Below are 10,681 nucleotides of genomic sequence, written 5' to 3'. Positions count from 1 at the left end.
ACTTCTATGGAAGAAGCATCTCAATTCCTACAATTGGAGCAAACAACTTTGAGCTTAAGCCTCAATTAGTTTCTCTAATACAGCAGAATTGCAAGTTTCATGGACTTCCATTGGAAGATCCTCATCAGTTCTTAGCTGAATTCTTGCAAATCTGTGACACTCTTAAGACCAATGGGGTTGATCCCGAGGTCTATAGGCTTATGCTTTTCCCCTTTACTGTAAGAGACAGAGCTAGGATATGGTTGAACTCACAACCTAAAGAAAGTCTGAACTCTTGGGAAAAGTTAGTCAATGCTTTCTTGGCCAAATTCTTTCCACCTCAAAAGTTGAGTAAACTTAGAGTGGAAGTCCAAACCTTCAGACAGAAGGAAGGTGAGTCCCTCTATGAAGCTTGGAAAAGATACAAGCAATTGATCAAAAGGTGTCCTTCTGACATGATTTCAGAATGGAGCATCTTATGTATATTCTATGATGGTCTGTCTGAAGTGTCCAAGATGTCATTGGACCACTCTGCTGGTGGATCTCTTCATCTAAAGAAAACGCCTGCAGAAGTCCAGGAACTCATTGAGATGGTTGCAAATAACCAATTCATGTATACTTCTGAAAGAAATCCTGTGAAAAATGGGATGAATCAGAAGAAAGGAGTTCTTGAGATTGATACTCTGAATGCCATATTAGTTCAGAATAAAATATTGACTCAGCAAGTCAATATGATTTCTCAGAATCTGACTGGAATGCGAGCTGCATCCGGCAGTACTAAAGAAGCCTCCTCTGAAGGAAAAGCTTATGGCCCTGAGAACCCTGCAATGGAAGAGGTGAATTACATAGGAGAATCCTATGGAAACACTTACAATCCTTCATGGAGGAATCATCCTAATTTCTCATGGAAGGATCAACAGAAGCCTCAACAAGGCTTCAATAATAATAATGGTGAGAGAAATAGGTTTGGCAATAGCAAGCCTTTTCCATTATCTTCTCAGTAATAGACAGAGAATTCTAAGCAGAGCCTCTCTGACTTAGCAACTGAAGAACGAAAGTCTCTCGTGATCTAGAATTTTCACAAATAAATTTTCGTTCTAACTATAGCTTCTAGACTGACAAGAATTCCTTTCTTACAAAATTTTGGTTGTCACAATTAACAAAATCCAATAAAATTTATAACCGAAGTATTTAAACCTCGGGTCGTCTCACAAGGAGTTGCAGGGCAGTGTGATTTATTATTGGTTATGGAAAAAAAATTATATTTTTGGGTTTTTTTAATGTATAAGATAAAAAGCAAGAATAGTAAATGGCAAGAAAGTAAATTGTAAGGAATTAATTTAAATAAATAATAAAACTCTTGGCAAGGTATAAGGAATTTGAAGTCCTATACTAGTTATCTTTATCAGGTGTGATGAGAATTAGATTTTTGCTCCCACTTTTAATTAACCCTTACTAAATAAAGAAAAGTCAAGTGGACAAATTAATTTGATCCTCAGGTCCTAGTCAACTCCTATGGAGAGACTAGAGTTATTGGAGTGCAAATTAACCAGCTAAGAATTCCAATTTCAATCAACAGCTGAGTTGATAACTCAAGTGTTGTAAATTACTTAACCAAAGCCAAAAGGGAAAAATAAATCTAATTTGAATTGAAATCATTCATAAATAAATTAAAGCAAAATCAAATCTGAAATACCTCAAAATATATTAATTAAGAAAATCATAACATGAATGGTCCATAAGCCAAATCTGGAAGATAAATATCAATTAAAGTAATGAAGTAAACGAAGGTAGAAAATAAATTAGAGGAACATTGAACCTGTGATTGAAGAGAAATAATCCTAAACTTGAGAGAAATCCTAATCCTAATCCTAATCCTAAAATTATGTATTACTAATTTGTCATATGTCTCTCCCTTGATTCCTCCATTCTCTGGCTTATATTCTGTCTTTCTGGTTTGGATTTGGGCCGAAAAATGGTCCAAAAATTGCGAGGGCATTTTCTGCAGATTCTTGTACGTGGTGTCTGTCATGCGTCCGCGTGGGTCACGCGTTCGCGTCATCTGGGAGTTTTCCTTGTCATGCATACGCGTCGGTCACGCGTACGTGTCATTTGCGTTTTGCTCAAGGTGCGCGTCCGCGTCGTCCACACGTTCGCGTCGCTGCATTTTCGCGCTAGGCACGCGTTCGCGTCGTCCATGTGTTCGCGTCGCTGCCTTTTCTTCAAAACTCCATTTTTGTGCTTTCCTTCCATTTTTGTATGTTTCCTTTTTGTCCTTTGAGCCATTCCTACCCTATGAGATCTGAAACACTTAACACACAAATCACGGCATCGAATGGTAATGAAGGATAATTAAAATTAATATTTTTAAAGCATAGGAAACATGTTTTTCACATATATCATAAAATAAGGAAGGGAAAGTAAAACCATGCAATTTTCATGAATAAGTGGGTGAAGAATTGATAGAAACACTCAATTTGAGCACAAATTATATCATAAAATATGGGTTTATCAACCTCCCCACACTTAAACAATAGCATGTCCTCATCCTAAATCCAAGAGAAAGGGTAAAGTTAGAATGGTGGAATCTCATGCAATGCAATCTATTCTAAATGCAATCTACCTACATGAATCATGCAATTTTAATTATCATCCACCTATATATATAGAGCTTACATGTGGTTAATTTGTTTCATATTTTCAAGGAATTATATATGTATAGCCAAACCTAGATCATGTTAAAGCACTGTCACAATTGAGTTGGGTAAAGGTATTTCATAAGCTTGCAAGACAATTAAACAATTAAGCAGAGAAATATGGTGATGAGCTATTGAACCCTCACTGGATTTGTGTTTACTCTCTAGTCACTCAGTGTTTGGGGTTAATCACTCTATTCTTTTCTATTCTTGCTTTCTAAAACTTTGTTCTTCATTTAACCAATCAACAAATATTGAATACAGACATACAAAAATCATGAGATCTTTTAAAGGTTGTAATGGGGCCAAGGTAAGGGTAAGGGTATATATATAAGGCTAAGTGAGCTATAAGTTGAATCCTTAATTAGTCTAAGGTCTCACCTAACATATACATATTCTATATAATTTATAACTTCCTTGGGGTTCCCAATTTTTCTCTTTCTTAATACATACTCATGTACCAATTTTAATTTTGATTCTTATCTCATGTGCATTGATTTCTTTACTAAACTTATCATTGGGGTAATTTTGTCCCCTTATTTACTTATTTAACTAAAAAGATTTTTTTTTGAAATATAAACAGAACATATATCAATGCACATGGTATTTTAAAATTGTTTTACATGAGCATGCTCCCAAAATCCTTATTACTTTATTGAGTTAATCCTTTCCTATCAACCCATGTTCCCATGTTTCTCCACACTTAGTGGATACACAATCTCTATCTTAAGCTAACCAAGGATTCTACTTGGGGTTTTTAATTTGTTTTTCTGCTTAAGGCTAGTAATGTGGTTATAGAATAGGAGGGGATTAAAAGCTCAAGGGGGCTAACAAGGGTGATGTAAAAGGTAAGCTTATTTAGGATAAGTGAGGAAAAATTTAAATGATGGCCTCAATCATCTCTTGGTATGTATCTATATTCTATACTGGACATATAGATTAAAACAAAGTAAAGATCACCATAATAAAAAAGAAAGACAATCACACAAGAATGAAATAATTATGGTTAAATAATGTAACCATACAAATAAGCTCAAAAACTCACAGGTTGTGTGTTCTCTGGCTCAAAAACCATATATCAGTTATGTATGTCATGCAAGTAGAAATCAAGAGTTCCCATTATTCTCAATGTGAATCTTAGGGTGGCCCTTAAAATCTTAGTGTTCTTCCTTGAAAAATGTTGTGTAAATTAACCAATCATTTATTGCTATATATATACAGTGTGTGGATTGTTATGATTTTGTTATACTAAAGTTTTTAGTTTACTCTTTTTATTTTCAATTAATCCATGTTATCGTATGCTAAAAGGGTAAACTAAACTAATTAATCCATATATTCTATATCACAACTTAATAACTAAAATTGCAACTAGACTAAACTGAATATCTAGGATATATATAAACTATAGTGCAAAATATAGAAATAAAGTAAAAATACAGCAAAAGAGAAATGTGCAAATACTGAAAGATAAAAATAAAAATAAAAATACAAAAAAATAAGCAAAATAGGATAAAGAGAGTCTGAAAAGTGGTTCACCAAAATAAAGTACGCTAGAGATGGCGACCTCCCCACACTTAATTACTAGCATCGTCTTCGATGCTTACTCAGGCTGGGTGTAAGAAGTGTCATCTCTGGAAGGATGGGCTGCTGGTGTCTCTGCGATAGGCTGAGGGTCTGCAGTCTGAATAAGTGTAGGAAGAGCTGCCTGCTGAAGCGGAGGCTCTGTCTGTAGAGGAATCTCCGGATCTGCGGCCTGGATCTGGTAGGGTTCCTCATGGTGTGGTGCAGCCTGCTCAGGTCTTCCTTGCTCAGCCTGGGCATGTGCCCCCTCCTCATGATCATTGACGTGGTAGAAATTGGTGAGTTAAGAATTTATTATAAGAGATACATTGCTAGTACAGTTCGTAACCAACCAAAAATCTGCTTATCAATTTAGAAGGGGTTGTCACAAAATTAGAATTAAAATACTGGGAGTTTGAATCCTAGGTCGTCTCCCAATGAGTTGCAGAAAGGTGTGCTATTTTATTAATCAGATGTTTTCTAAAATGGTTTGAATAGATAAACAGGAAATTAAATCAGAGAATTTATGTAATTTAAATAAAAACCTTGACCGGGAGTAGATTAGTTGGAAGCCCTATCTTTAATGGAGTTCTCCCAAGATCAAAATGATAATTGAAGGTTGTTCTACTTAGTTATCCTTTACTAGGTAGAGGAAAGTCAAGCAAGTTGGAAGGCAATTTCTATTCACAAGTCCTAATCCTCTCCCTTGGGAAGGACTAGTGTCAGTGACTAGAGGGCGATCCAACAATAAACCCAATTACAATTTTTCTCTTGAGTGTTCCAACTCAAGGTTCTCCTTTTAATCATCTCCCAATCAAGTTATGGAACTACTCGCTCATTATCAATGTAAATTTCACAAAGTAAGGAAGAGAAATAAAGAGAGACATGATAAATAATAATAATCAAAGAAACCAATTAAAAATAAAAATAATTCTTGTATTAATAAATTCTAAAAATAATCCAATAGTAGCTTTGAATAAATTAAGGACATGGGAGAGTAAGAGACAAGTAAGGAAACAAACTAGAATGATGAAGTCTTGACGGAGGTAATAACTCTTCTCCATATCCCAATCCAAAAAGCAATAAAAACGAAATCCTAAGAACTATGAATGTGTAGAGAGAAAACCTAGAGGAGGAGTAAAGTTAGATCTAAAACTAAAATTATGCGGAATGAATGTTGTTCTTGGTCTCTACATGTTCCCTGGCTCTAATATGCTTTTCTGGGCCGAGAACTGGGTTAAAATAGGGCCCAAAATCGCCCCCAGCGAATTCTGCAGATTCTGCAGATCGCGCCCGTCACGCGATCGCGTCATCCAGGCGTTCGCATCATCCAGTGTTTTGCCTTGCCACGCGTGCGCGTCGTCCACGCATTCGCGTCACTTGTGCAGTTTTCAATCCATGCGTTCCCGTCAGGCATGCGAGCGCGCACTGTAATTTCCTCTATTTCACGTCATCTCCTCAATTTCTTGTGTTCCTTCCATTTTTGCAAGCCTCCTCTCTAATTTCCAAGTCATTCATGCCCTATAAAGCCTGAAACACTTAACACACGGGTCATGGCATCGAATGGAATAAAGGAGAATTAAAATACATAATTAAAAGTCTCTAGGAAGCAAGTTTTCAATCATGGAGTAATTTTTGGGAAGGAATTGTAAATACATGCTAATTATATGAATAAGTGGGTAAAGGTTTGATAAATCCACACAATTAAACACAATATAAACCTTAAAATAATGGTTTATCAACCTCCCCACACTTAGACATTAGCATGTCCTCATGCTTAGTTGAAGGAGATAAAATAAATGAGTAGGAACATGTAAAACTCATGTAATGCAATGCAATGCAACCTATATATGTGAATGCAACTATATAATTCTTGTCCACTTGGTCAAAAGTTAATAAGCTCTTCAAGACAATCACAAATCAAATTCCACTAATTCAATTCTTATATAGTATCGACAGATAAAAATGCAAGAAGGTAGCTCATGAAAGCAGGGAACATAGAATTTAAGCATTGAACCCTCACTGATGATGTATGTGCACTCTAGTCTCTCTAGTGTATAGGGTAATCACTCTATCCTTCTCTAATCATGCTTTCTAATTTTTTGTTCTTCTCCTAATCAATCAACAACATTTAATATACCAATGCAAACATCATGAGGTCTTTTCAAGGTTGTAATGGGGCCAAGGTAAGGGTAAGGGTACATATATAGCTAAGTAAGCTTATAAATTGAATCTTTAATTAACCCAAGCTTTCACCTAACACACATATATTTCCTTTATAACTTAAATTTCACACCTAGCAACCCAAATTTTTTTTCTTTCACATTCCATACTCATGTATCAACTTTTATTTTAATTTTATTATATATGCATTGATCTTTGAATTTTAATTTAGCATTGGGGTAATTTTGTCCCCTTATTTAATTATTGAATATTTTTGGATTTATATATATATATTTTAACATAAACACAGCTTATCAATGCACATAGAATTATTAAGTTTTTCTTTTATAGTTTCACATGAGTAGGTACCCAAATTCCCATTATATTATCATGACACATTCCTTTATTATCTTTTGCTCCCACAATCTTCCCATACTCAATTAACACACAATTCTACCTCAAGCTAACCAAAGATTCAATTGGGATATATAATTGTTTTTTTGCTTAAGGCTAGTAATGTGGTAAAATAAAGAACTAATAGGATTTAAAGGCTCAAAGTGGCTAACAAAGGTAACTTAAGGGATAGGCTTAATTTGGATAAGTGAGTTAAATAAATAATGGCCTCAATCATATGTAAGCATATAAATATGTTAAACATTGGACATATAGGATGAAACAAAATATAGATTATAATCATAGAGAAGTAAACACACAAGAATAAAATAATTATGGTTAAATAATGTAACCATGTGTTTAGGCTCAAAGTCTCATAGGTTGTGTGTTCTTTAGCTCAAAAACCATGTTCTAAATACAACTTCAAGCAAATTTAACATAAAAGTTTTAATTAAAATTAGTAAAATTTTGTTCTAAAAACAGGGTCTTTGAAGAAACTTACTATCTTTTCGATCAAGTAGAACATGCATGCAACTAACCTATTACTATGTAATTTATCCTATTCTATAAAAGAAAAACTAACTAAATATCCTATTTTATTGGTGTTAAGGAAGAGAAATTACCTCCGGAAGTCAGGTACTGACCGACCTCCCCACACTTAAGGCTTTGCACCGTCCTCGGTGCCATCTGTCAGGAACAAAGGTGGGCTGGTAGCAGTATCTCCACAGTTGGGACCGTCATGGCTCCCTGTGCTGGTAAAGGAAGTGGAGTCTGCGATGTCTGAGTCTCTGTATTTTCCTTTAAGTAGCTCCTTGAGGTATGTGAATCGGCGCTTGTTACGGTGCTCTCTTAGCTTTGCTTTGTGTTTCTGCCGATCCAACCTCTCAAGTATCTGATGGAGCAGTTGGTTTGTTGTAGGTGCTTGTGGTGTTGAAGGAGGAATGTCTTCAGCCGGTTCAGTAGGCTGGCTTGTAGTGGCTGCTAGAAGTTTAATATATTTCCTGTTAGGGACGTACTGATCATCCCGTGGGAGCATGGCTTTGGTGTCTCCAGCTCTGTAGGAGACTCCGGCTGCTGACACGAGATCTGAAACCAAGGCGGGAAAAGGTAAGTTACCCGCAAATCTGTACGTGTCCCATTACATTCCGGATGTGTCTTGGTAGGTTCAGAGGCTGGTCTGTAAGGATGCACCATAGTAGAACGGCCATGTCTGTAGTGAAGGAGGACTCGTGGGAGCTCGGAAAGATGTAATGGGACATAATCTGTGCCTGTACGTGAGCCTCCAAGGTAAGTGCGGAAGCCGATATTCCCTTAGGACGGGAACGATGGTATCCATAGATCCATCTGCTGCCAGGTAGCGCGATAACTCTGAGAACAGCGTCCCAGTCAAATTGGTATATCTGGCGCTTGAGTGCGGCCTTTTGAAATGCGTCCAGTCCTTCTGGAGTAGAGGGAAGATGTAAAGTTTGTTGAATGGCCTCTTCTGTAATGGGGATTTGCTTCTGACAGACATAGACAGACTGCAGGGTCGGCAGGTGGAAGTTGGAGTAGAACTCGACTACCCAGGAAAGATTAACCTGCCGTGGCTGTCTCTGTAGGAAACCCCATTGTCTTCATGCAATTTGCGGTTCAACAAATTCAGCAAAATGGATCGGGAGGATAAGAAGGTATTCATTGTTGTAACTCCTTTCTGCCAGGATGGGGAACATCTGCTCACAGTAGCGATTGGTAAATCGCGCATTGTCCTTTGCTGGGAAGGCTTTCTCTTTTTCATCAACCTTTATAATCCTCTTAATCCTTTTTGTGGAGGGCTTAACTGCAGTTGAAGATGGCTCTGTCACTAATGCTCTTTTTGTTCCTCTTCTTGCGGGTGGTTTGGGAGTAGCTTTCTCCTTGCCTTTCTTGGTGGCCATCCTAAAAGAAAGAAAAGAAAAAGTATGTTAAAATGTCAAGGGTTAGAGCAAGGAAGAGGGCGGGAAAGGTGGTAATCAATGCACATTAAAAGATGAATGATGTTAATACATGGTCATGACTACATGTGAGAAACAACAATGGAAATATAGCAAGTGCATATGATGACAATTAAATGCAAGGTGTTTATTAGCATGCAGGCAAAGGCATGAGTAGCATAGATCAAGCATTCAATATCTAAGTTAGATTACCATGTCTGTCATACTAACAATCTGATTGTATTAACAATTATATTTAACTAATAAAATATAAAAAGGGTTTTGTGAAAAACAAGCATATAGAGTAGTAGATTAAAAGAAATCTAAAAATAGTGCACAATGCCATATGGGCGTTTTCACAAGCACATAGCATGCATGATAAATAAGCTAATGAAAATAATAAATTAAACATGCAAGAAACTCTTCAAAAAATTAATATATAATTTCCAAACAAGTCCTTAACAATCCACAAGCAAATCATAAGGAATAATAATGACCCTAAGAAATTTCCAACACCAATTAAAAGAAAAAGAAAGAAAAGGAAAACATGGATAATGCAAGTAAAAAGAAAAAGAAAAGGAGAAGAAAACATAAAAATAAAAGGAAGAATAGAAAAGTAAGGAGGGATGAAGAAAAGAAAAACCTTGATAATAGTGGTGAGAGAGAGAGAAAGTAGAAGGTGAGAAAGAGGGAAGAAGGAAAAAAGGGGAGAGAAAGAAATAAGGAGGGAAAAGAAAAAAAATAGGATTTGGGGGGGAGAAAGATAAGATATTTTGGCAGATTAGGATAGGCTGTGCGGCGCAAGCGACGCGGATGCGTGGCGTACGCGTTCGCGCGGAAGGCGCTTATAAGAATCAACGTGATCGCGTCGGTCACGCGGACGCGTAACTCGTTTTGTGCTACTGGCGCGAGGGCAGGCTCGCGCTCGCACAGTTCAAAACTTATTGTTGCCAAATTCCAGGGTGACGCGGTCGCGTGGTAGACGCGATCGCGTGGGTGGCCAATATTGGGATATGACGCGGACGCGTGGGGCACTTGTTCCCGTGGTAAGGCTTGTGCACCTAGAACCAGTCCAGCACCACTCCAGCACAACCTTCAGCCATGTACCCTTTTTGACGTCGATTTCAGGCCACGCGTCCGCATGGGTGATGCGGATGCATGGGAGGCATTTTTCCCAATTGACGCGGACGCGTCAGCGACGCGGTCGCGTGGGGTGATTTGTGCCAAAGGTACGCCTCCAGCCACGCTCCCGCGTGACTTTCTGTTTGATTTATTTTTCTTTCCGAGTCACCTGCGATGCGGACGCGTCGGCGACGCTGTCGCGTCGCATGCCCTGTTTTTTTTTATGCAATATGAAAATGAAGATGTAAACTATGGGCACTAGTACTGAGAAGAGTTATTGAGAAAGAAAATAAAGAAATAAAAGAAAGAAATGATCATACCATGGTGGGTTGTCTCCCACCCAGCACTTTGCTTTAACGTCCTTAAGTTGGACGCTCCACTAGCTCAGTCTTTTGCTGTGGGTGGATCCTCCAAGAGGAAGATTTCTAACTCCTTGTTTTTTGTCACCTTCTCACCATGATATAGCTTTAAGCAATGTCCATTAACTTTGATGAATTCAGATCTTGAAGGATGACTCAGGTGGAAAATTCCTTATGGCTCAGCCTTCTCTGCTCTATATGGACCTTCCCATGTTGATCTCAACATGCTTGGAATGAGCCTCAGTCTAGAGTTGTAAAGGAGGACTAAGTCCCCAGGTTGGAACTCTCTCCTCTTGATGTGCTTATCATGCACATCCTTCATCTTTTTCTTGTACAACCTTGAGTTCTCATAAGCTTCTAGGCGAAGGCTTTCAAATTCTTGCAGTTGCAACTTCCTTTCAGCTTTGGCTTTCTCAAATCCCATGTTGCACTCTTTTACTACCCAAAAGGCTTTGTGCTC

General features: G+C 37.7%; 1 non-coding gene across 1 annotated transcript; it reads right to left on the bottom strand.

The window, feature by feature from the left end:
* Positions 1-332: 332 nt before the first annotated feature.
* LOC148568060 (small nucleolar RNA R71) lies at positions 333-441 on the bottom strand. The gene has a single exon (XR_015882542.1). It is a non-coding gene; the product is annotated as a small nucleolar RNA R71 (small nucleolar RNA).
* Between the last annotated feature and the right edge of the window lie 10,240 nt (positions 442-10,681).

The sequence above is a fragment of the Arachis ipaensis genome, chromosome B4, assembly GCF_059453495.1.
Source record: "Arachis ipaensis isolate K30076 ecotype BB chromosome B4, ASM5945349v1, whole genome shotgun sequence".
Taxonomy (NCBI): domain Eukaryota; kingdom Viridiplantae; phylum Streptophyta; class Magnoliopsida; order Fabales; family Fabaceae; genus Arachis; species Arachis ipaensis.
Note: the sequence above shows the minus strand (reverse complement) of the source record. Positions and strands in the feature narration are given on the sequence as shown.